General features: G+C 44.5%; 1 pseudogene; it reads left to right on the top strand.

Annotated features, from left to right (window-relative positions):
• Positions 1-8,011: 8,011 nt before the first annotated feature.
• Positions 8,012-22,819, top strand: LOC124049977 (annotated as a pseudogene).
• Positions 22,820-23,817: the final 998 nt, after the last annotated feature.

Below are 23,817 nucleotides of genomic sequence, written 5' to 3'. Positions count from 1 at the left end.
CCGTGAATGGATGTACGCACTTCATACACCTTCAGGTGTCTTTATCCTCACCTCTCGCGCTCACACGTACGCAAGCACGAACACACACACACACACACACACATCTGTCTCCTCTCTCACCCTTTAATGGGCTCAGAGTCAGGTGGAGATTGACACTTTTCTTTCTGCTGTGCTCCTTTTGTGTCTAACATTGTGTTCATTCCACACACACACACACACAGACATCGGCTTCTCAGAGAGCACACTTCTGTACACATCAGCCACATTTTGTATCATCAAACAATGAATCTGTGCTTGTACACTCAGTACTGCCATCTTCAATTAACCCTGCTCTGTTTGGTGGGTTGGGGGGGGTGAATATTTTCTATTTACTGTTGGATTTGTACAGTCAATTCACGCTGTTCCATTAATAAATGAATGACTGTGTGAAGGAAGTTTATAATCAGCTCTCCTTTCTTGCACAGTATGAGAGGCCCTGCGTGTATTTGCAGTATGTCGCAGAGTAAAAGTGGTCCTCTTCGGGCTTTTCTGAAGTAACGCTGCATCATTCATGCTCACATTTCCTCATCTCCTCCTCTGTTTCACTTGTCAAACGAAGACCGAAGCTGTGCGGACCTGCTCCTGATAGAACAAAGAGACATCCTTCTTCGGGAGCGCTTGCATGAAAGTTGATCCTTGGTTAAGACCCCCTGTACAAGGAAACTGAGAGGCCTCAGGGCCGTCCTTCGCCCTGCCTGATTGTAAAGTGTTTTAATTTGGGCTGCAGTGGACGCCTGCCTGCCTGTCTGACTGACTGTCTTCCTACCCTGTCTACAAACCTGTTCAGAGTGTGCAGGTCAGTGTGTTAACTATATCATAATTGATAAGCTTTACAGAAGTGTTAAATTGCATTTTTTTTTTAATTATTGCTTTAATTAGCATAATTTCTGTGTGAATCCATCTCTCTCTTTTTCTGTTTCTGTATTTTTTACAGGACTTTGCGTGGTTCTTGACTGGTGCAAATGGCCTCCACAAACAAGAAGAGAAAAAAACAGTGTAAGCTGACTTTCACACTGAATCACAAAAAAAAAAACAGAAAACAGAGTTTCCCATCGCTGTTTCGCACAGTCACAAAATATCTGCACCGATTAGTCCCGCAGCAATCGCACACTGATAATCACAACAAAGCCCCTTTATGATCAGCTGTGATTCAGACCTCTGTTGCTGCTATCAAACTGGCCTTGAGTTTAAATGTCTGTGATAGATAGAGAACAGTTACATCTGCTGCTGTAACTAACGTCCGGGCTCTGAATCCTCCCGGACCCCAACACAGACGGCCAACCATGAGAGTGTGCTGCAGTGGAAGATGGAAAAGGCAGGTGAAACGGGGTCTCTACAGTAATTTTATTGCTGGAAGAATAGAAATGTCTCTCCTTGAGCGACATTTACAAATTCTCTTCTTGTCTGCAAACTTCCCTGAGACACCCACACACACGCATACAGTCAATCTGTGGGAGCTGAGGAGAAAAAGGAGGTGGGGTGGGGGTGTGGGCACAGATTTTTCTGGCAACATGTCAAAGGAGACTGTAACCTTTGTAACCACAAAGTTCAATTACTCACTTAACTCACTTTGATCCAGAGCTCTGCCTCTGATTGAGGCTTTAACATGTGGACTGGCTAAAATGAAACTTCGGCAAGCTCAGTCCTGAATATAAACCACTCAACAACAACAACACACAGCTTTAACACACAGTTCAAATCCTCCTCTGATGGGCTCATTATGAGGAAAACGTACGACTTCCATGCTGGCTGCAGCAATGTTAAAACAAACTGAAAGAGTTTTTACACGATTGCAAGACAGATGTAAGTCCGGATTGGTTTAGATGCGTTTAAATAACACAGTGAGAGAAAACAAAATGCTCTGAACTTGGCTGTCAGTGGAGCACTGCAGAGCCAAATGTGTCCAGATCTCCTAACTGCCTGCCGTGCTCACTCAGCGGCAGGGTAAAATATGGCGGGTCCACCGTGAGAAAATAAATCTGGGGGGCGGAAAAAAAGCAAACAACACGCTGTTTAATTCTTTTTCCAGGCTGTAAATGTGTTTTGTGACAGAGATGTGTTGGCTGAACTCCTCTCTCGGTGTGAACGACTCGCCGGTCGCGCTCGGTGCGAAGCCGCCGTGCCGGGCAGCCTCGCAGGACGTGAGGGGGAAATCGAGCTCCTGAAGGCGGCCGCAGCGGCAGCAGCAGCCGGCAGAGAGCTGCTATTCACCGGCAGGCAGGAGGAGGAACAGCTGCCCCTGCGCGCTCAGGGAAACACCGGCTGTTTCGCCATTTACCCATCCCAAAAAAATTAATATTATTTACAATAAATAAATAAATTTAAGATACGACGGTCGGTAGGCTAGCTTTTGTATTTTAGCCAGTATAGCAGCCTAGACGTTACAGAGCTAAGGACGTATTTTTATTTTTTTAAAACAGAGGCTCAATACCAATTTCTGTCATAATGTTTTAGCAGTAGGAGTAGTAGTAATAATAATAATAATAATAATAATAATTTAGGTAAGACATAATTTTGCTATTTTCATGCTATATGTTTATTTATTCATTGCACTAACTTAATAGGCCTAATTTTTCATTACACCAATACTTAATAATAGGCTACACTTTTATTTTTATAGTCTTATGCTTCATTAGCGGATACACCTACTGTTAGGTTGTAAGTTTTGTTTTTGTTTTGGTTTTTTTGTTAGGTTTTTTTTTATTTGGACATACACATGTCGCAGCCACATATGGAAAGGTGAACTGCAGGTGACATTTGCATTTGGGCTAATATCCCTCCGCCGGACGTTGGGCTGCCATATTGTTTGTTTTGCTGTAACTGCAATCACACTGAACCCCTGAAGCTGGTGGGGTAACGGGGCTTATTTTAAGACTATGGATCCGTCAGCTGTTTCCATACGTATACATAGCCTCTCTCCTTACATGTGTCACACGTACGGCTCCTGCCTGTAACCGGGGGCGCTGCCTCATGACGGGAGGTGATGGTGGTGATGGTGCTGGCTATAGAGATGGCAAATTAAAACAGGCATGCGCGCTGTGGCAGAGGTGAACGTGAGCCGTTCAAATTTCCATATATGTCCTGTCACAAGGGAGAGACCCCCCCCCGCCCACCACCCCAGTCTCTTCCCCCCTCTCTCTCTCTCTCTCTCTCTCTCTCACACACACACACACACACACACACAGAGACTCACCCCCCTCTCTTTTCTTTCCCTCCCTCCCTCCCCTTCTTTGTTCCCCTCCGATGATTCCTTCTATGAGCTCCCCACAGGACAGCAGAAAGAGACACACCACACCACTGCCACCTAGCGGCCGGGAGGCGCGCGTGACCGTGCGCGCGTGCTCTTTGTTAACCCGGACCTCCATGAATTTCCATCAGTCGGTGTTTAGGGAAAAAAAACGCACACCCCTCCACACCTTCCCAACTTCTTCGCTATACATACATAAATGTATATTTTTTTTGTACAATTCACGCGCGTCCGCGGCGTGAGGCTGCGTGGAGACGCACAGCCACGCGACCTGCTGAAGTGTCCTTGAGCAAGACACTGACCCCGTGCTGACCTCTGGGGACAGGGTCGAAGGAGGAGGAGGAGGTTTGTCCTCCTGAGACGATCATATTAGGATCGGTGCGCTTGTTTCTCATTGCACCACCCGATCTGACGGATTACACATCGAAATGATTCAATTAAGACCAGACTATAGGCTCTGCAGGACAACAATTTAATTAGCTTCATATATAACCGACTTAATGAGGTACTAAAGAGGGAGACTTTAATTACAGATTCTATACGGCTCTGCTTTCTTACTTGAGGGCATCCCCCGCCCCCCCCCCCGCCGTCTTTAAATGGAGCTGATCAGTCATATTTTTCCACATTTCATTCATCATCGCCCGCCTGCTGATCCAAACGTTTCCGTGTAGTTCTAGTTTATTTATAATAAGAATATGTCCGGCAATATGATGGCAAGTCTGTTATTTAAAATAGGCTAATAAATAATTTAAGCGGGATAAGAGCAGCAGACTGAGCGAGGAGAAAGGGAGGAGCAGGGGATGGGGAGGTTTGTTTTCCAACAGGGGGCAGAGTCACTCTGCAAAAAGAAATAATAATAATAATAATAATAATAATGGGCTATATTTTTTTAAAGTCTGTCTCTCACTCTTTCATATCAACTCTTTCCCCGTCTCGTCCACACACAAAGGCAAAGCTTCAGGATCTGCTGACTTCCTCTGCCAGCCATTTTCACCTCCCACCATCTGCATTGAACCCGGCCTTTAAAGAGCCTGACATGACGCGTGTGTGCCGTTTGTTTGTCCAACACGTAAACGTTAGCGTCGGCACTCAGACGTGTCACACATTAGTTTCACATTAAACTATTTCAGCAGATGAAAGGTTGCTGAGAGTCCAGCCTTTAAAAACGTTTAAAACAGACTTGATGCGTGACAGTGAGTGTAAAAGCGAGTTTTCTTTCCTCCCACTGAAATTAAATTCTCATCTAAGGTTCCTATTTAGAGGGAGCTTTAAAATAATAATTATGAATTACAGTGAATTTATTTTTTCTCCTGAGGGCCTCATGGTCACATCAGGGTCCTGACCCCAGAGCTGCTGCCCGGGAGTTGTGGTTTCGTGCTCTTGCATATTTAAGTTTTAATTAAAGGTGAATAAGAGAACAAAACATGGCAGGGCAAATTTAGAGGCTAGTTAATATTTTGCTACCCATTTGTCCCACAGTCCATAAATGGATCACGCAGTTATTTCCAGTCAGGATCAATCTTCGCCAGGGCAAATGTGAGTCAGTCGTTACGTATTTATTTATTTATTTAGGATTATAGACCGAGCAAAATTCTCTTGTGCTGAATGAACAGTTACATTTGGGTGCAATATATTTAGGGATTTTGTTTTTCTGTTTTAAAACCTTCACTTTAGTAGAGATGTCACGCGAACAGCCACAGAGGTGAGATGACAGGTGTCTTTGCTGAATGTTCGGGTTTCGTAGACTCACGTTGTTACTGTAATGTTAATGGAGCCCGACTTTTCTGCTTTTATATCAACTTATCAGACAAAACACGTTAAGCTTACGTGATATCTGCTCGTTCATACTGAACGCATCGTCTCATTTTAGTTTGCCAGTAAAATATGATCTGGACAAGAAAAGTGTTTACTTATTGCGTTCTTTGATGGCAGTTTAGAGGAGATCGTTTTGGAGTAAAGTGATGTTTAAACAGGGCACCACTTCTTGTTCTGAAGGCAGAACTGAGATGGGAAGGATTTTTTTTTCTTTGGATGTGAATCAGGCAGATCATTTAAAAGATTAATAATTTCCACATGACAAAACTGCAGCCTATTCCACAATGCATTAAGTCACCAACTAGCGTGTTTCTGTCATCACCGTGCAGCTTCCAGATGGAATAAGAACGTAAACAGGAGGATAATTAAACGTCTCCGCGGCCTTTTTCATTTAAGCTGAGATTTACTTGATTTTTTAAAGGCAACATACAAAACCTTTGATACCTGCGCGGTCAGACGTGAGCTCGGTGATCGTTAAAGCCATTTAACGGTTTACTGTTAGCGTCAGTGTGAGGTGGGCACAGCTCAGACATCTTCAGGTCTTACAGAGACCTGAACCAGGAGCTCCCAAGTCACCGTGTTTCCACTGTTCACTGTGGCAGTGGAATACAATAAAGGTGAAGATGGGCCACCTCAGTCAGTCGACACACAGCAGGGGTCCCCTCACACTGCGGGGTGAGCGACGATCTGCGGAAAATTCGTTGATTTTTCTGTTGTCATGTGCGGCTGTGAAAGGTGCCTGACCACAGAGACAGGACACGACTGCCAGCTGATTTTACAGATCCTCACTCCACACACACACACATCCTTTACTTTTTAATCACGTTGGGAATAAAAACACGAGAAGCAAAAGATTTAAAAAAAGATAAAAATGTGACAGCATCATGCAGCAAAGTGAACGCTGAAACAGTAGAAAGAGACGCGCTGACAAACCTCCGTCCATCCAGCTGCTCTTTCAAAATGTGCTCCCTTCTTGTTGTCGATGCAAACGTTTTCAAAAGGTCACATTCGGTTACCGCAACTTCCTCTTCAGTAGGATGTTTCCAACGTGTCATTGTTAGTATGTAAAGTCAGAGGAAGAAAATAACAGCTGAGTTCAAAGTGATTATTCGACTGTAACGACCCTCAGTCGACCGAGAATTATTGACAAAGCAGACAAACCGAATGAAATAAAACAGACTTTTTATAGAGATGCAGATCAGCCTTGTTTTTTCTTTATTGTTAATAACTTTTCATTTCTCCCGTGAAGACCAGCAGGGTGTGTATGATATCCTTTTATTTCCCCACGACTCAAACACTCGTCGCGTGTGTAAAACTTAAGATTATCCAACTAATTACATGAGACATCAGAGCTCTTCAGACCTTCATGTTTTGATAGCTTTGACTTGAAGAGGTCACCGGTTCAGTGACTTTATTATTCGGCCAAGTCACACGATTTTCATCAGTTCAGATATTTTTGTAAGACTTTTTAGCTGTCATTTATTGCGTTTGTAATCGTTCGAATACGTCATTTTTCGATATATTTCTAAACGAGACTTTTATTTTGAATGAATTAGATAAACCTATTAGGAGCTGCGTGTGTAAAGACGTGGGGCCAGCACGCAGCTTCCGGGGTTGAGTGGGAGGCAGCAAATCAATTTTGACATCACGCTTATGATGCGTAAAGCTTCACCAGAGGAAAATAAACTGATGATGTCGGCCTGACGTGGACGTCAAAGTGAAAAGCTGCGGCTACTGCACATCGCGATGAGGCGCATGTCTCGGAGGAAAAACAAACAAACAAACAAACAAACCCCGAAACAGCAGGGAGAGAGTGAAGGCTAATCTATTTCCCAACCCGAGCCGGAGCCAAAATGGACTTTGGACAAAGCGCGGAGTCAGAGGTCACCCCGATAGCTGCAGCGTGTGTGGCCGTGCAGGACACCGCAGTCCTCCGCGTTTCCACATAGTGAAGGACAGGCTGACATGCAGGAGAAATCGTGCAACCTTAGATTAGCGGTATTGGATCGTAATTTATAAAAGTCTGCCTGAGTTTAACCCGTTAACTGCCGCCGCTGACCAGAGAAAAGGAGGGACGCTTATAGCACCGTGAAGGGCCTGGGCTGCACTGTGAAAAACAGAAGAAGGCTCCATAGTATTTGTTCAGGGAAGTTGCACGCCTCCAGGTAGGCTGTTTCCATGTGCTGATGTGTGCCACAGGGTACCTGATGACTGCCTGAGGACTCGAGCTCCTCGGAAAGCAGCAGCACGCGCAGCAGAGTGAAACACGAGTGAGTTAAAGTGTAACAGACACTGAGGTGGAACCACGCAGCGAAAGTGCACAGACACATCCAAATGTACATGGAGATATTTACATCATTTCATCTCCACCTGCTGATCTTCTAACAGGGAAGATCAATAAAATATCAAGTCCTGTAATGAAGATAATGTAAACACAAAGACACCGATGGGGTAAAGTGTGACAGGTTTCAGTAGGCGCTATGACAAAGCTGTTTACACAGGGTTTAAGTCTCCTGTGTGATTTGGACTTTTTATTTTTAAAATGCTCTTCATTGTTTACATCCGGCGTATCCAGACACCGATAAGTCATACCAACCTACAAACCAAAGTGCACCACGGAGTCAGAGTGTGTGGACACCTGAGTGGATCAAAGCCATCAGACTGGGAGGAATCGTTTTGTTTCAGCTTACTGGCCTACAGCTCCAGAGTGGGACTAAGAATATTCCCACGGCACTCTCATTTATGTGTGACTGTTCCCAACACGGTCATAGTGTAAGGGAGGGGGGTGGAGATGACAGGACCACTTATGTCCACTATATTTTGAATTATCACCCGGTGACATTTCCACGCTAAACTGATGCACAAAAGTCGCAAAGAAGTGGTGCATAAAAGATCACCAGGAATGCAGGAAATGAACACACACACGCCATGTGCTCCTAAACATGCACTTTCTGTTTTATTTGCTTATTTGTTTGTTCTTGTAAAATTCAAAATCCACGTTTGCCCCTGTCGCCTGTGGTAGCAGGAGGTGAGTGCACTCACAGGGCAGAACAACGAGGGGGCAGCGGGAACAACCATCACACGAGAGCGGGTCCCCCCAAACAGCTACGTGACGACCCTCCGGTGCTTTGTCGGCGTTTGTCAGCCTCAGGTCTGGGTGCAGTCGCCTCGGGTCCTCGGGCTCAGCCCTCTGCTTCTCCACACGCTACATCAGCTGATCCGTCACGTGGCCTGCTGTCGTGGGTTGCCCCTTTACAAAATGGAGTTGTCTGAGTCCGTGCAGAGGGGGCTACAATCCTTAGCCGACCCGTCCGCCTTCGACAGGACCAGCTTCCAGGTGCTGGTGGACGTGTCTTTCCGGAGCCTGCTCTCCTCTCAGGGGGACCCCGGAGTCCTCGGTGAGCCGCTGCCTCTTCCCCCGCTGCCGCCGCCGCCGCTTTGTCTGCGCCGCCGCTTCCGGTTTCTCTCCGTGTGGATGCGTAGCCGAGCTACCTCGATGTTTGCGGGGTTTTTCTCCCACGGCGTTACTGCGTACCGAGAGTTGCTCTGAACCGGTTTCCCCGTGTTTATGTTAAGATCTTCCATGAGACGAGCATCGGCAGTCAAGCTGCTCATCAGCTGAGCTAAAGCGATGTTAGCCTTTTCTGCTGCCTGCTTTAAATTCAGCAGCAACCACGCAATCACACGGCCACTCGGGATGCCTTTTGTCATTTAAATTGGCACCAACTCTACTCAGCACATTAAAAGTACAATATTAGGCTCTTTCGATCACCATTAGTCAAAACCGATAGTGGACGCGCATGCGGCTGTTCGCTTTTGTCCGTTTCTCAGCGGGTCTTTGAACGCAGCAGTTCTCATTTCGCCAGTTCTGATGAATTTTGGATTTAAACTAAATACAAATTATGCGAAGTGGCAGCAGACTTGACTTCCTCACAGAAGTTCGAGCCCCCACTCTGTCCTGGCTGCTTCGCTGGTGTTCACAGACCATGTGCTGTCCAACCTCTGCAGCGGTCCACCTCTAGAATTATTTAGAAAGTGAAATGTTCAGTATACAGACAAACAAAGGACCCCCTTGCTGATGCAGCTGAGGGGTCCATTCACATGCAAATCATCATTGATTTCCATTCTACACGTCAATCTGGAGAGTAGGAGTAGCCGGGCGATCGCGCATCTCCATCATCCAGCCTATCAGTCGCGTCTGTTTCGTCCGTGGAGAATAAAAGCTGCGTGTTTAATCTGACTGGCATCGTCACGCCGTGTTTTGTTTTGTTTATGTGTGTGTGGTTCCAGATCAGCCCGAGCTGAAGCAGGTCGACCAGATCTTGGTCAAACAGAGTCACACTGCAGCGGCCACCTTCATTCTTGAGGCGGTCAAACAAAGCGCAGACAAGTCGACGATCAGGTAGGCGACATCAGTGGGCTTCCTGTGACACGCTCACGCTGGTGGTGAACTTCTCGAAAACGGGCTCGTCACTTGGTCTGTTTGTGGCTGTGAACATTTCTGTATCACGCAGTGTGACAGGAAATCTGTTGCACGACATCACAGTGTGAGGTGACCTGCTGATCGCATCTCCCAGGAGACCGTGAAGCTATCCGAGAGTGCAGAAATAAATTGGATAAATAAAATGTGAAATATTGTCTTGTTTCCTGTGAAGTTAGAAGAGACTAAGTAACAGTAAAACTTTACATCCTGCATTTCAAATGATTCACAGATCACAGAGCTGTTACTGAACTTTAAGTGGCCATGCAGATGTTGTGTTCCAGATGTTTGACTGCGCTGTCCTGCTTGTGTAGCAGCGGTGATGTTCCCACTGATGAACCGAGAATTAACATTTTAAAATTCACAGTCAGGCAGGACTGCAGTGTGGGCTTTTATGGAGCTGCAAATCCAGAGGTTGTCATTAAAATCCAGTCTCTTACTGTTGGCCTGAACGTTTTGATTTTTTTTGGCGGGGTTTTAGAGGAGGGAAAGTGTTCTTCCCCTCATTATCAGAGCCTGGTGTGCATGTGCATGTGTGTGTGTGTGTGTGTGTGTGTGTGTTTGTGACCATCCAACAGTCAAGCACCAACATACAGCTGAGGTATCAACCAGACTTCCAGACATGTTTTCCCTTTTTCTCTGGCTTTTCTGTCTTGACTTCCTTAAAGAAGGGAAAATTGATTTTAGGTTGTGCTGAATTTCTCCACGTTGTTAAAATTTGAAATGTGATTACAAACCTTTTGTTCACTGCATTTTCCCTTCATGGGGCTAAAATACTGACTCCAAAAAAAAAAAAGAAAAAAAAAGAGAAAAGTTTTTCTTTGGTCAAGCATTTTTCAAACAATTTGGAAAAGACAGCAAAAACTCAAAGCACTTTGGTGAAATCAATTGCTTGTTAAAGTGTTGTTTTGTTCCTGCAGCTCCTGCCTGGAAGAGCTCACATTCAGTGCAGAGAGAATAGAGATTTTCTACAGCACATTTCAGGTTGGAGTTCAGATGTTTTCACTTGTTAAATCTCTCGTTTTTGGTTTTTTTGTTTTGTTCTCCACGCAGTCTTGTAACTGTGGCTGCATTTTGTTTTCCAGAAACATAAAACAGAACTGGAGCGTCTGCTGGGGAGGTAAGTCAGAGCTGTGAGCAGATGAAAAGTTTCTCTGATCGTGTCTCCAAGATGAAACTTAGATTTTTTTTATTATTATTATTAAGATGCAAGTTAACATTTGGCTCACTGATTATTGATGAGTTTGGAGTCAGTTTTTATTCCACTCTGCCTCACTGTTAATGAGGAGGAGGGAAGTCAAATAAAAAGAAATGCACGGATCAACACAAAGTGACAGTGCAGAGTTTTGGTTTGCGTTCAAGGGGAAGCCAGTTGTTGCTGCAGCCCACAGAAGTTATTTTCCGTGTCAGGACTGAAAGGTCAACGAGTTTGATTAATTGCAGTGTAAATGCTGCTTTATGGCGCGCCACAAACAAACGCTCCTTTGTTGAAGAGCCACGGCGAGCTGCAAGCAACCCGTCATTTCATGTAAAACATGGAGAGGCTTTTAATCGCGCACAGAAAATTCTGATAGACAAAACTCCGGGACGTCAAAGGGTCATTTACTGACGACTGGAAGGCTTAAAAATGCTCACCTGATAAGCAGCAATGGCATATTTTAAATCAGGAAATTGCAATGCTAATATTTCCTTTTACTTGAGATTGCAGATTGCACCATGTGCTCTAACTTCCGTCCTCTTCTAGCATAGGAAAGTGTCCACCTCGGGTTAACGACGTGTCCTGGCGTCTGCAATATCACACGAAGGTACGTGAGACAAGTTTTGGAGGACATTTTTTTTCTTCAGCAAATTCTTTTTGTCAAGCTAAAATGTTGTCTTCCCCCTCACGACAGAACGGACACGTGGACAAGGTGAACGAGCCTTTCTACGTGCTCACGCTGAACACAGAGGTGAGACTCGCAGCTTTCCGTGTGTTTTCCTGCGTGTTTCCGCCGCGTTTCTGTACACAAAACAACCATCGCGTTCATGTTCTCCTTTTTTATTCCTTTTGTTAGAAAGAAGGCTCGTCGGAAGACATCAACTTCACCTGCACGGTGGAGCAGCTGCAGGTAGGAGGACGGATTTGGTCTCTTGTCTCTCTGCTGCTTTTTAAACGTCAACCTGCCTCAGTGGCGTCAGTTTTTAACGTATTTATTTTTTTAAATTCCACACTCAGAGCATTTTACATCCAGCCTCCCTGTCAGGAATGAAACAAAAATCAAAGGAGTCGATTCAGTGAGTTGACTCCGCGGGTTAAACTGTCACACGGTCTTGGTGTCTGACGTGATGAATTAAAAGGCTTTGGTGCATTTTCATCGCTGCAGCCAAACCTTTTAAAATAAAATAAACGGAAGCACAGAGGGAGATGGTAGTGAGGATGGTGCTTTGTTGGCAGCTTACAAAAAGAAATGTTGTTACATGGACGTTATGTATCATCACTGAAGCCTTTGTTAGGCAGCAAAGTTCCAGTGTGACCTTTGATGCTTTATGAGATTTATTTAAATAACGTGGCTTGGAGAAATTCAGTTCAGCCTCAAGTCAGACTGAATTTAAATAAAAAATTACAAAGTATACCCGACTAACCCTGCTTCATTAATTCTTATTTACAGTGAGTTTAATTCACAGTGTAAATGTGATTTTAGGTCATCCTTGTCGACTTTATTCCTGCAGAAAATGATGATTGCTCGCTCCTTTTGCTTTTCAGGATTTGGTGGGGAAGCTGAAAGACGCGGCCAAGAGTGTGGAGAAAGCCAGTCAGATGTGATGCCGTGCTGGTGCGCTTTTCTGCACCTCCACGCCTTTTCTACATGACGCTAACCACACAGCTGTGTTTCAATAAAACAAGAGAGGAAAAATCCACCCTGTGCTTTGAATAATTGCGCTGTACACTGATGCAGATACTTTGTTTGTCTTTGTAAAGAAATTCCTGCATGGCTGGAAACATTGTGAATAAAGATGAGACTGTTGTGTCGTAGAGCTTGTGTGAGAGATGGGACACATTTAGTTTGAATGCGAAGCCTGCAGTGAGGAGACTGGCGGGCACGTCAACACTCAGCAGCCTGAGTGGGATTTTTTGCCGTGGCTGAATGACAGCAGAGTATTTTCTTTCCTGCAGCATGTGATGTAACAAGATGTCTCAGCGTCTTCTGAAGGGACTCTGGCTGTTGGGAGCCTCTCTACAGAAGTCTGCTAACACAGATCTGTGGCTTTTTTTAAGGCTAAATTGCTCTGAGAATTTTTTGGTTCCCCTTGTAGATTTTGTTGTGCTTTCGGCATCCACCTCAGCAGAAAGTTCAAAGCTCCTCCAGCTGGAGCACCACAGCGGCTCAGATTCCATAAACATCCGAGATGCCTTCATTTTCTGCAGCGCTGGCTGAGGGATAAAGGCTCCAATTCATCAAGTGGAAGTTGCGACGCATTTTATTTTCTTCAGATGTCAGGACAGCCTGTGACAAAGGTTTGACACCACAGCCATTTGTCACATGGACGGATTTTAACCAAGTGCGGGGGTCTTCTAGAAAAAAACGGGCGCTGAATACGGTAGGCTTTAGCCGCCTGGTGCTCCGGTACACCGACACTGAGTGGATTGGGGCATTTTGACGGTCAGAACGACGTGAACGTGTGTGCTTGTACTGCAGTTATTTTTAACATCAGAGAGAGACGAGGGAACACCATCAGTACCCTACTTTCTAGACGCCCGTGATCACAGTGTCATCTGAGCGAGAGTCGGATACTACTAATGCGTGGACTGTGCCTTTCCGCGTGGAAAAGTGCACCAAACCGTATGAATGTGTACCCTGGGTTATTTTAAATCATGCGTCAGACATTAGAACACCAGAATACACCGACAGTGAATTTTTGTGCGCCCTTAAGCGGCTGCCTGGTGTCGTTTCAGCTCAGACTAAAGCTCAAACTGCTCAGTTCTTTGTGAGATTTGGTGTTTGAAACGCCATTCGGATGCACATGTGTGTGTGTTTTGTGTTATTTTATATCATGCGTAGTAGATCAGGAGAAACATCGTACACCGACAGTAATTCCTAGGCACCCTTAAGCAAGAGACCACGTGACCAAAGCGGGGCGGTCGAACTACAAGCCATTTTGGGGACGGTGTCAGTTTCCACGGAGCACACACACACTGCTGCATTTTACTGGGGGGTGAAGCGGATATTTTGGAGGCAAAGTTATCGGTGCCGAAGTGGGAGCCTTCCCGAGCCGAAGCCGGAGGACTGGGATCTGTGGACGCCGCGGATCGGATACGCACACGGCGCTCAGGCGGCGAGGAAAAGAGGAGTTTTTATTCGCACATCTGAAATGCGCTCCGGTCCGCCGTGCGCTCTCAGCCACTGACAGCGTCTGCAGCCTGCTTCAAGATGGCGGCTCGGCTCCTATTCATTTTCTGCTGATCGCCTCCCAACTTTCATTGTCTGTTCGCCTCAAGACCCTCCGATTCCCAGCACAGCCTCCAGGTACGTCTTATTCGATATCGTCTCTAACTAACGGGGGCAGAAGGCGAGCTTTGGACTCGGTGATTTTGTGTTTTTCTACGTACCGATCCAGCGGTGGATGTGGAGCTTTCAACGGTGGCTGCAGCGATCACCGACGTGGAGCTCCGTGTGTGTCTGCGCACCACATTTTTGTAAAAGATGTTCCCCGCTCGGGCACAAAGGCGAATTAAGATTCACACACACCCGATGTTGCATGGTCTGCTATTCAGCAACGTGTCTGTAAAGGTTGAACACGGCTGGGCTTTGCCTTGAGTCGTGTGGATTTATGTAAAGTGGGAGATCTCAGGCGAACCAGGCTGCGTTGGCTGAGATGTTAACAGCAGCAAGTGCTCCAAACGGTCCCTCTGTGCCCATATTTCCATACAGCGTCTTTATTTTATAGAGTTGGGATGTTTGGGGTGTTGTGAAGCGGGTGATGTGTTGCTTTTGGGTGTAGATGACCAAATGTTGGATTTATTAACTTAACTTGGATTGCTCCCATAAACGTGACAAGGAGGCGAACCATTTGAGTTGTGCATAAATGTTTCATGACGGCTGCTTGGTAAACACTGGGACCATCGTTTACGACGCGCTGTGGCTGTTTATCTTTCGCTGTGTGATTATCTTAATTAAGAAGGGTGGTTGGGTTTTCGAGAAAATTTAAATAAAAAAATGTAGGCGACACGTCGGCCAGTATACAAAAGGCTGGTTGTGTCTCCCAAGCAATTTGTAAATTCACTTTATTTCACTTGAGCTGTGGCCAGCACGAAACTGTTTGTTTGTTGACATTTCAGCTCATTATGGATTTCCATATTTTCACCTTCATACGGCTAAATGCTGGCGCTCTGTGTGGCTCTGAATGTGCAGACCAAGCGGGCTTCTGCCTCATGGGGGGATAAAAAAAATTATCATTTTCCCCATGAATGCTGTTGGGGAGCCTGTTTGTGCTTAATGGCTTAAAGTGAGTGTATTTTGTCCCGTCTGGGTGTGCAGGTTGACAGCCTCTCAGGTCTGTGTGTGGAAGCCATGACAGACCAGACGCTTTGCAGGGCAGCGATGAGCTCAGTGTAACGCACGAAATGAAAGTTATTTTTGTTGGTTAATACGCCCAACTCGCACGGCCAGCCAGGAAATCTCCAGCTGTTCATTTCAGGATTTTCTAAATTGACTGACGGCGGCTAATACGAGGTCTTGGTTTTTCCCATTGCCGGTTTTAATTGGGTTATTCCCAGCTGCTGCTGATTTACGTACAAGGGGGAACCTTAACAAGAAGAGCTGGTTTAGTTTGGGAATAAATGAAGTTGGCAGGACTTTGGGTCACTGCAAGAACCGAGAGAAAATCTCCCCATTCGTTGATGCTTTTTGGGATGAGTAAAGATCCAGTAGCTGTCCTGAATTAAGTGAAGATGTGTTATCAACGCCGACTCCATAATTTCCCAGCTGTCCGTGTCAAAAAGAATAGATCTGATGCATGCTGCTCCATCCTCTGTGTTAGTCTTGAACAGTCTTGATTTAGTCCAGCGCTTGTTTGCAGCTTTCGTTCCGAGTCTGAATGAACTTCTGTACGCTTGGAGTCTTACAAAGTGAGCTCCCACAGGACGGAGGGAGAGCAGTTGTCCAAACACCAGCCAATCGATTAGTGGCGCAACAGGCTCTCCTGCTCATAGACGTTATCCATCATCATCCATGTGCGGGGCATCCCTGCCTGTCGGCGGTGGTGTGTTCGGGGACAGTCAGGAGAGCTCCGTTAAGAGCTCTGAAACCGACCGGGACTCGGGCATGGCGCCGGCTGGGGGTTCAGAGCTGGACGGGCTGGCTGTCATCCAGTATTTAAAGAGAGGGTCACCTCCTTATGTCCACTTCATAGGCGGCGTTTAGCCTTTCAGTGATGGTGTTTTTATTTCTTAAAGTGACAGCAAATGGTGCCCTTATAGTCACCACAGTCCAGTTTTTCATAATCTGCCTCAACTCAGAATAATGTTTTCCAACGTCCCGAATTAGCTTATATTTTACATCTGCCTCACATGGCTCGTAAATATTGGATAAAACAGGGGAAAACCGATGCTAATTTGGCAGTTTGAGCTTTGGTCGTTCGTCAGAAGCGGGTTAGTAAAGTTAAGTGCCCACTGTTTACCAAAGTGGCCGTGTGTTCCTTTGATACTGGCGCTCAATAAATAAGTGTGAACCAGTGTGCGCTTCAACTTGAGCGCAGTCGCTGCTGTCTGGCCATGTTGGTGCTGCACGGTGCTGATTATCGCGCAGTCGCCATGAAAAACACGGCGCAAAGCGAAGCGGAATAAAGCCGAGATTATTCTCCGAGTTGGACATGTACACCCCCACGCACTGTGGCACGGGAAGCCCGTGTAAACACACCAGATGCTGGATTTTATTCGCCCCCTTTTCGAAGGAGCCCAGCAGTCCGTTGAAACGATACGGGCTTCTTTTTTTTCCTCCACAAAATGGCAGCCGTGCTGTCGGCAGCCTGGCAGTCCAGCGGCTGCCTGTGAGCGCGGAGGGACGGGGAACCTCCGGTCCGTCCTCGTTCCCGCTCTGCACCCCGGCGAGCTCGCCGTGCTGTTGTTTTGGTGAGAGATCCTGCCTTGTTCTGGCGACTGGCGACCAGCCATGTGCGCTGAAAAGCTGAAGGAGTTGCCATAGAAACGCTCAGGTTTCCCCCATAGCCTGTGTGGCACACCTGACGCAGCGAATGGGTGTCTCCTATCGCCCCCCTCTCACCCACACTCACCCCGGGGCGCCACAGACCCCGAATCTGGTTTTATTATCCACCAAAACCTCCTGATTTCTGCATGGAAACGTGTGCTTTCAGCGGCCACAAACTAAATCTGCGTCCTTTTAATTTGGAAAGACAACCAGCATGACGAGACGCAGGTGACAGATTTATGTTGAAGGGTAGCTGGGAGGTTTCGCTTGTCTGACCTGTTTTAAAGGCTGATATCTCTGACTTCTTGCCTCGACATTTTCTCTCTAATTTAAAACTGCAATTCCAGTCTGTTTAATCAAAGTTTAAGCACCGAATTTAACAATTTAAGTTTAGCAGATGATCTACCAATCAGGATTTAAGAAACCCAGAAATGTTTCCCTTTTTTTGGCGAAAACATTTCGTTTGTGTGTGGACCTCCGCGGGTGCTGATTTAAGGTGAAGCTGAGCTCCGTCAGTCCCCCCACCCCTCCACCCGGTGGAGGTGATGGATTTATGATTATTCACAGCGGATCGGTCAGGTGACTCTGCGGCGCCGCGGCTGGAGCGCCTTCCCCTTTGGTTATTATGGGATTAGCATAAGAGATGATGTTGCTTTAACACAGTCAAACAAACAGCAGCAACTTTTCCAAATGGTCTGCCTCGCGTTGTAAATGAAACCTGCAGAGTTTTCACTTGTTCTGTGTGTTTTTTTTTCTTCTTGTTTTCCACGCAGGATTGTTGTTCCTTTTTCCCATCATGCATCGGACGACCAGGATAAAGATCACTGAGCTCAACCCTCACCTCATGTGCGTCCTGTGCGGAGGATATTTCATAGATGCCACGACCATCATCGAATGTCTTCACTCATGTGAGTAAAGTGAGGGGGGCTTGCAGCAGGGGGGAAGAGCCAGCGTGGACTTGTGCACGCTGAAGGGACTATGCTGCAGCAGCTCATGTCCTGCATGCACAGACATTAGGATCTCTGCTGGGCCCTGCTGCAGGTCTGATGCTGCACAGGGGATTTCTCTCCACCAGGGCAGATTCAGGATATCCTTTCAGATGACAGACTGTTGTTGATTTTTTTTTTTGTCTTCTTTTTCTACGGTTTGCAGTTTGCAAGATGTGCATTGTGCGCTACCTGGAAACCAGCAAATACTGTCCCATCTGTGATGTACAAGTGCATAAAACCAAGCCCCTGCTCAACATTAGGTGAGGATTGTCATTACTGAATTTATTGTTTTTAAAAATAAACTGAATTTACTTTTCAGGCAAAGGAATCCTTAAGTTTGGCGGCGTAAACAAAGTGTTTTCCATGCGTCCTGACTGAATGAATGCACTTTATTATATTCTGAGCTGTAAAGATTTTATTGTTAGGTGTCAGCATTTGTTTCAACATGATTTTTTTCATGTTTCTCGCTGTTTGTGATCAGCAAAGTGATTGGTTTCAAATATTCAGACTTGAATATTTTGTGAGATTTTCCACAGTCTTGAATACAAACCCTGAATGTCCACGTGCTGCATAGCGGCTGTCCGTGTGCACTGATGGAATTAATGCATGTTAACGTGTGGGAAAACTTCATCTGGTTCTTCACCTTAAGCTTGAAAGAGGAGGGAGGATTTGAGCATCTGCATCAGTTGTTTCACGTTTAACTGCAGTCGTCGAGAAGTCCAGTCTCTCTGTGACCTGACTGAAGTTTGTCTCCCTCTCTCAAGGTCTGACAAAACTCTACAGGACATTGTGTACAAACTGGTCCCCGGCCTCTTCAAAAGTAAGAGCACGAAGCATCTCTTAATCCAGCATGACTCTGCCTTCACATACTTTATAATCCAGAATCAGCTGGCAGTGTGAGCACAACGACAGTATTAGCACTTCTGTAAATAAAAAGAATTTATTCAATTCAGTTCAACACCACTCAAAAAGTAATAAAGGTTCCTATAAAGAGATTTGTTTTCAGTTATGTTACAGTTGTACTGCTGTGGTAACTAAGTGCAGATCATATCTGCTGTTATTGTCATCAGTGGTCGTTTTTGCCGTTTTGTAAAGTGCTGCTTTTGTCTTTTGTTCATCTGTACGTCCTGCTGAGCAAACCTCTTAATGTGCTTTTTGGCAAGTTTCATATATTACAAACTCCTGTGAGGTGTGTAAAAAAAATGAAGAGAAATGAATGGGCCGGTGCTGCCATAATCCATAATGTCATTTTATCGACTTAAATCGCTCCTTTTGCCAATTGTTAATCCCTGCCGGAAAGCAGAGCAGCAGATTGTTATCTTATGAACTGGATGTTTAATCTGTGACAAACTTAACAGTAAGTAATTGCTCATCTTTATGGATGTCCTCAGATGAAATGAAGAGGAGAAGAGACTTCTACGCTGAGCACCCGGTCGACGGTGAGTCACAAACCACATCTCCTGTACGACACACTCGTTCCTGGTGATGTCTTTGATTCATCTCCCCACCGTTTCCTGAATCTCATCTGCGTGTGTGTGTGTGTGTGTGTGTGTTTCTACAGCCTCTAACGGATCAAATGAGGACCGCGGAGAGGTGGCAGATGAGGACAAGAGAATTATCACAGATGACGAGATCATCAGCCTCTCTATCGAGTTCTTTGATCAGAGCAGGTAGGCTTTGTTTGGATGCGTTCTTATAATGTTGTCAGAGCGTTATTATCGATGAGTTCCATCGGATTATGAAGGACTTTCTGTCTCGGTTAAGACCCAGTATCATAGTGGATCAGGTCCACAGTGTTAAAGTGCACCTGGACCTGTCGATAACTCTGCTGTCCTGTTTAGTTTGTAGGATAAACCACCTCTTCAAGTTTAGAAATTGGCTTTTCTCCAATAATTGTTATTCTGATACCATTTTTTTAAGGAAGTGACTGATAAATGTTTCTTGTATTGCCTCCCATCGTTTCAAGAGATTTTATACATTTTATTTCATTTGTTTGTTTGTTTGTTTTTTTTTCTTCCTTGCAATACCAATTAACATTTCTGTATGTGTTACATAAAGTTTTGAAAAAATAAAAAATCAACAACTTTAATATTTGTACTTGGAAAAAAATAGGACAACAATAAGGTGTGTTTTTCATTCATGTGACTGATTTTTTTTTGTTTGTTTGTTTTTGTTTATTTTAAAATATCATGTTTTCCATTGATTCTAATCAGATTTGGTTATTGCATGTGTGTGTGGAGTTTAAGTTGTTAATATTTACTCTCGTGTGACTGTGCAGACTGGGAGGCAGACTGGATGACAAGCAGTCTAAAGATCAGGTAAGGCAGGCTGACTTTGGCCACAGCGTTTTATTGTTTCCTTGTTAATGTCATTTTGAAGCAGGTTTCTCTCTCTCTCTCTCTCTCTCTCTCTCTCTCTCTCTCTCACACACACACACACACACACACACACACACACACACACACTGCAGACTCCCTTTCAAATGAGGAATGAAGGCTGATGTTGAACCAGTTGTTGTTGTTGTTTTTGTTAAGGTGGACCTGACTGTAAACATTTACATGTACTTTTATACAAATATATTGTACTTAATTTTAACAATTATTATATACCGCATATTTTTACAGGTGGCCAACAAGAGGTACCTGCAGTGTCCTGCAGCCATGACAGTCATGCACCTGAGGAAGTTTCTGCGCAGCAAAATGGACATCCCCAGCAGCTACCAGGTCTGCATGCCCTCACTCATTATTCATTTCATTGTGGACTAATAGAAATGCATTCAAAGTGCTCTTATGTAATTCTGTCGCTCCAAAGGAACTGTGGTCTCGTGATCTTATTTCACTGCCTCAAAGGCACGTGAAGGCGAGTGTGTTTTCTATTTTATGGCACTGAAATAAAAACTCGTTTTCCCTCTAGGTTGAAGTCATGTATGAAGACGAGCCCCTGAAAGATTACTACACGTTAATGGACATAGCTTATATCTACACTTGGAGAAGAGTAAGAGATCTTTCTGGATAAAATCCTCATTATTGTTGTGTAATGGAGAGTTGTAAATAATGAATGTTTTTATTTTGCTGTTAAGATGTGGAACATTTGAAAGTATTAATTGTCAGCTAAATTTTCTCACCAGCGTACATTTTAAACACCTGATTTATATTTACATATATATTTTTTAAAAAACAGTTTTTACTGCAAAGTAATGGTTAAGAGAACTAATTTTGTTCTTGAAATGAGTGTATTATTTTTTTTAAATTAATGTTTATTAATAAATTGAAGATCACACTTGTAGGAAATCTAAAAAAGACTATGAAGAAAAAAAAAAATCATCTTGTTAAATATGGTGCAGACACCAATGTGGTCATTTTTTTTTTTTCAAATTTATTTTTAAAAACCTAAAGCAGACTGATGGGATGGGCTGTTGGAAGGTAGGGAGTCTAGCTCAGACGATTTCTATTTATAATATATTCCTAAAATTAAGAGGAGACGTGATCTGTTGTTCTGAAAGAAAACGAGGAGATTCTGTCCTTCACAGTATTTTTTGGACGTTTAAAAGTGTTTGCTTACACTCCATTTTAATTTTAGATGATGACCGCATTTTAATTTGGTCCTGGCTGCAGTTGTAGTTGGTGGAAATCATCAAATGCGTTTTGGAATTAACCGCGCTGTGTTTAGGCTGCTCGAAGAACGTGCAGCCCGCCTTAAAGATGCTTTTATTCTGAAGTCGTTGCTTTCAGGTCTGCACATTTCCTTTTCTGGTAATTAATCGTCTCTGTACTCGACCCTCCTCCACAGAACGGACCGTTGCCGCTCAAGTACCGAGTCCGACCCAACTGTAAGAAGATGAAGGTGAGCCACGCGCAGCAGGAAGGCCAAAACAGCGCGAGCAGATCCGGTCCTGAGAGCGACTCTGCCAGCGACAAAGCCGGGAGTCCCGCCGGGGCTCCGTCCACGTCCTCGTCGCTGCCGAGCCCCGGCACGCCTGCGCAGTCCCCGCACCCGCAGCCCCCCAACGGCCCCAACAACGTCAACGGGACCCCGGCCGCCGCCCCTCCGACCCCCAGTCGGTCCTCCTTCACTCAGTTCGGCAGCGGCGGCAGCAGCAAGCCCCGGAAGGTTTCTCTGAACGGCTCGTCGACCTCCTCCGGATGACGCGGGGCTCCGGACCGAACCGGACCAGCCAACGCCAGACACCCGCTCAGCTGATACTGTTTTCATGCCAACGTAGTTCCATTGTGTAGGCAATGTTATCTCTCTTTCTCTCTCCATTTGTTGTTCTGAATATTACGCCATCATATGTAAGTTTAAACGTAGTGGAATCGGAGACATTTCAAAATAAAAGGTATGAGGAAGTTGGGTGGCGTGGGAATTTTTTAAAACAATGAAAGCAGGTTGTGATGTTGACAAAATAAAGAGAGTTTGGAAGGAGAGGGAAAAGCATTTACCCCTTTTAAAGCTGCATCTTTATTTTACAGAAGTGACTGAAGATAGACTTCTATATTTTCTTTTTAATGAAACGTGTTTTATCATGATTGTTTCATGTGTGTTGGGATATTTTGAAGCCGTCAGTTTAAACATGCATGCTCATGATGACACTTATTATTTTTTTTCTTTTTATGAAAGAGGATTCTGCGTGTTTTGCCCCACGAGTCTCATTTTGACGGGTTTTTTTGTTGAAAGTGTAGCGCTGCTGGCTTCATGGAAAAACTGCCTTTGGAGGGGGAAAAATCAACTTTAAATTGCCTTTTACTGGAAAAAAAACAGTTTCTTGTAGCTGTGGAATCAGATTGCTTATGCTCCACGTCTTTAACACGTTATAAGCAGTTTTAGAAGATCCACGTGTAAATAGAGACGAAATGCATATTTAATCAGCGATGATGTTATTCTCTTATTCCCGTTTTGTTCTGAGGGAATGACTTGGGCTCCTGTTCAGCTCCATTTCATGCTCAATGACAGATGTTTTGATGTCTCCCGTGTTTTCCGTATTTGTATCGCTCGATTGTATAGACAAGTTATTGTATTGTTACTGTTGCACAGTATAAAACATCTAAATAAAAACATTTTACACTTACGGAAGAAGCCAGTTGGGTTTTCATTTTTGTGACGGAGGCTCAGCAGTGAGGCTGGTGCTTTGCATTAAGCAAACCAAATGAAGGGCAGCAAAGCGTCCGCTCACGTCAGCAGCGCAGCAGAAAACTCAGTTAAAGAGGCCACCTGGCAGGAGGAGGAGGAGGAAGAGGAGGAGGAGGAGGAGGAGGAGGAGGAGATCTGATCCCGGATTAAATCATGTTTCTCAAATTCATCCCATAAAGATCGAAACCCTTTTGTGTGTGTGTTGATTCATCACATGAGTAACTGCATTTTGCGGCACTGAAATGCAGCAGTTTGAATGGAAAATAAGCTAAAGATTCCAATTACGAATCAGCAATTGATTTCTTTTTTTTTAAACTATAAAATCAGTGCAGTTTTTATTTTAGGAGTTTAACGATTACTGCATGCTAAAATGTATCTGCTAAATAAAAAAAAATAAAAAATTAATTATTCAATTTTCATACTAAACTCTTCTTTATTCTTCTTTATTTTTCAAACTTTTATTCTTTCTTTCACTTTTTATTTTTTTTCCCTTTGTTCACCAAAATGAATTAATTGGATAATTATAAATATGATAAATATTTTTTTAAATGTTTAAAACTCTCATCCAGGCGTCTCAAAAGATTTCTTAATGAAATGCAGCTTCCCAGTAACATTTGACTGAGCCTAAATGAGTGAATCGTGCAGGATTTGAAGGCAGGTTGTAGCACAGGCTGCTGCACAAGCTGAAAGATCAGACTTCAGCTTTTATTTTCTGGTCAGCATTTCACAGAACAGCTTCATTATATCAGAAATTCAAGTTAAAAAAAAAACGAAATTAATCTCATTGCTTCTTCGGAGGTAAGAAACAAAATTATCTGGCGTTTGGGGCTTAGCTTGATGATAATAAGGCTCATTTGGTTTGGTGTGAAAATTATCCCTCCGAAAATAAATGAATAAATAATATTAATCTCAAACGGAATCGGCAACGTTTAGACC

The sequence above is a fragment of the Scatophagus argus genome, chromosome 18, assembly GCF_020382885.2.
Source record: "Scatophagus argus isolate fScaArg1 chromosome 18, fScaArg1.pri, whole genome shotgun sequence".
In the NCBI taxonomy this organism is placed as follows: Eukaryota; Metazoa; Chordata; class Actinopteri; family Scatophagidae; genus Scatophagus; species Scatophagus argus.
Note: the sequence above shows the minus strand (reverse complement) of the source record. Positions and strands in the feature narration are given on the sequence as shown.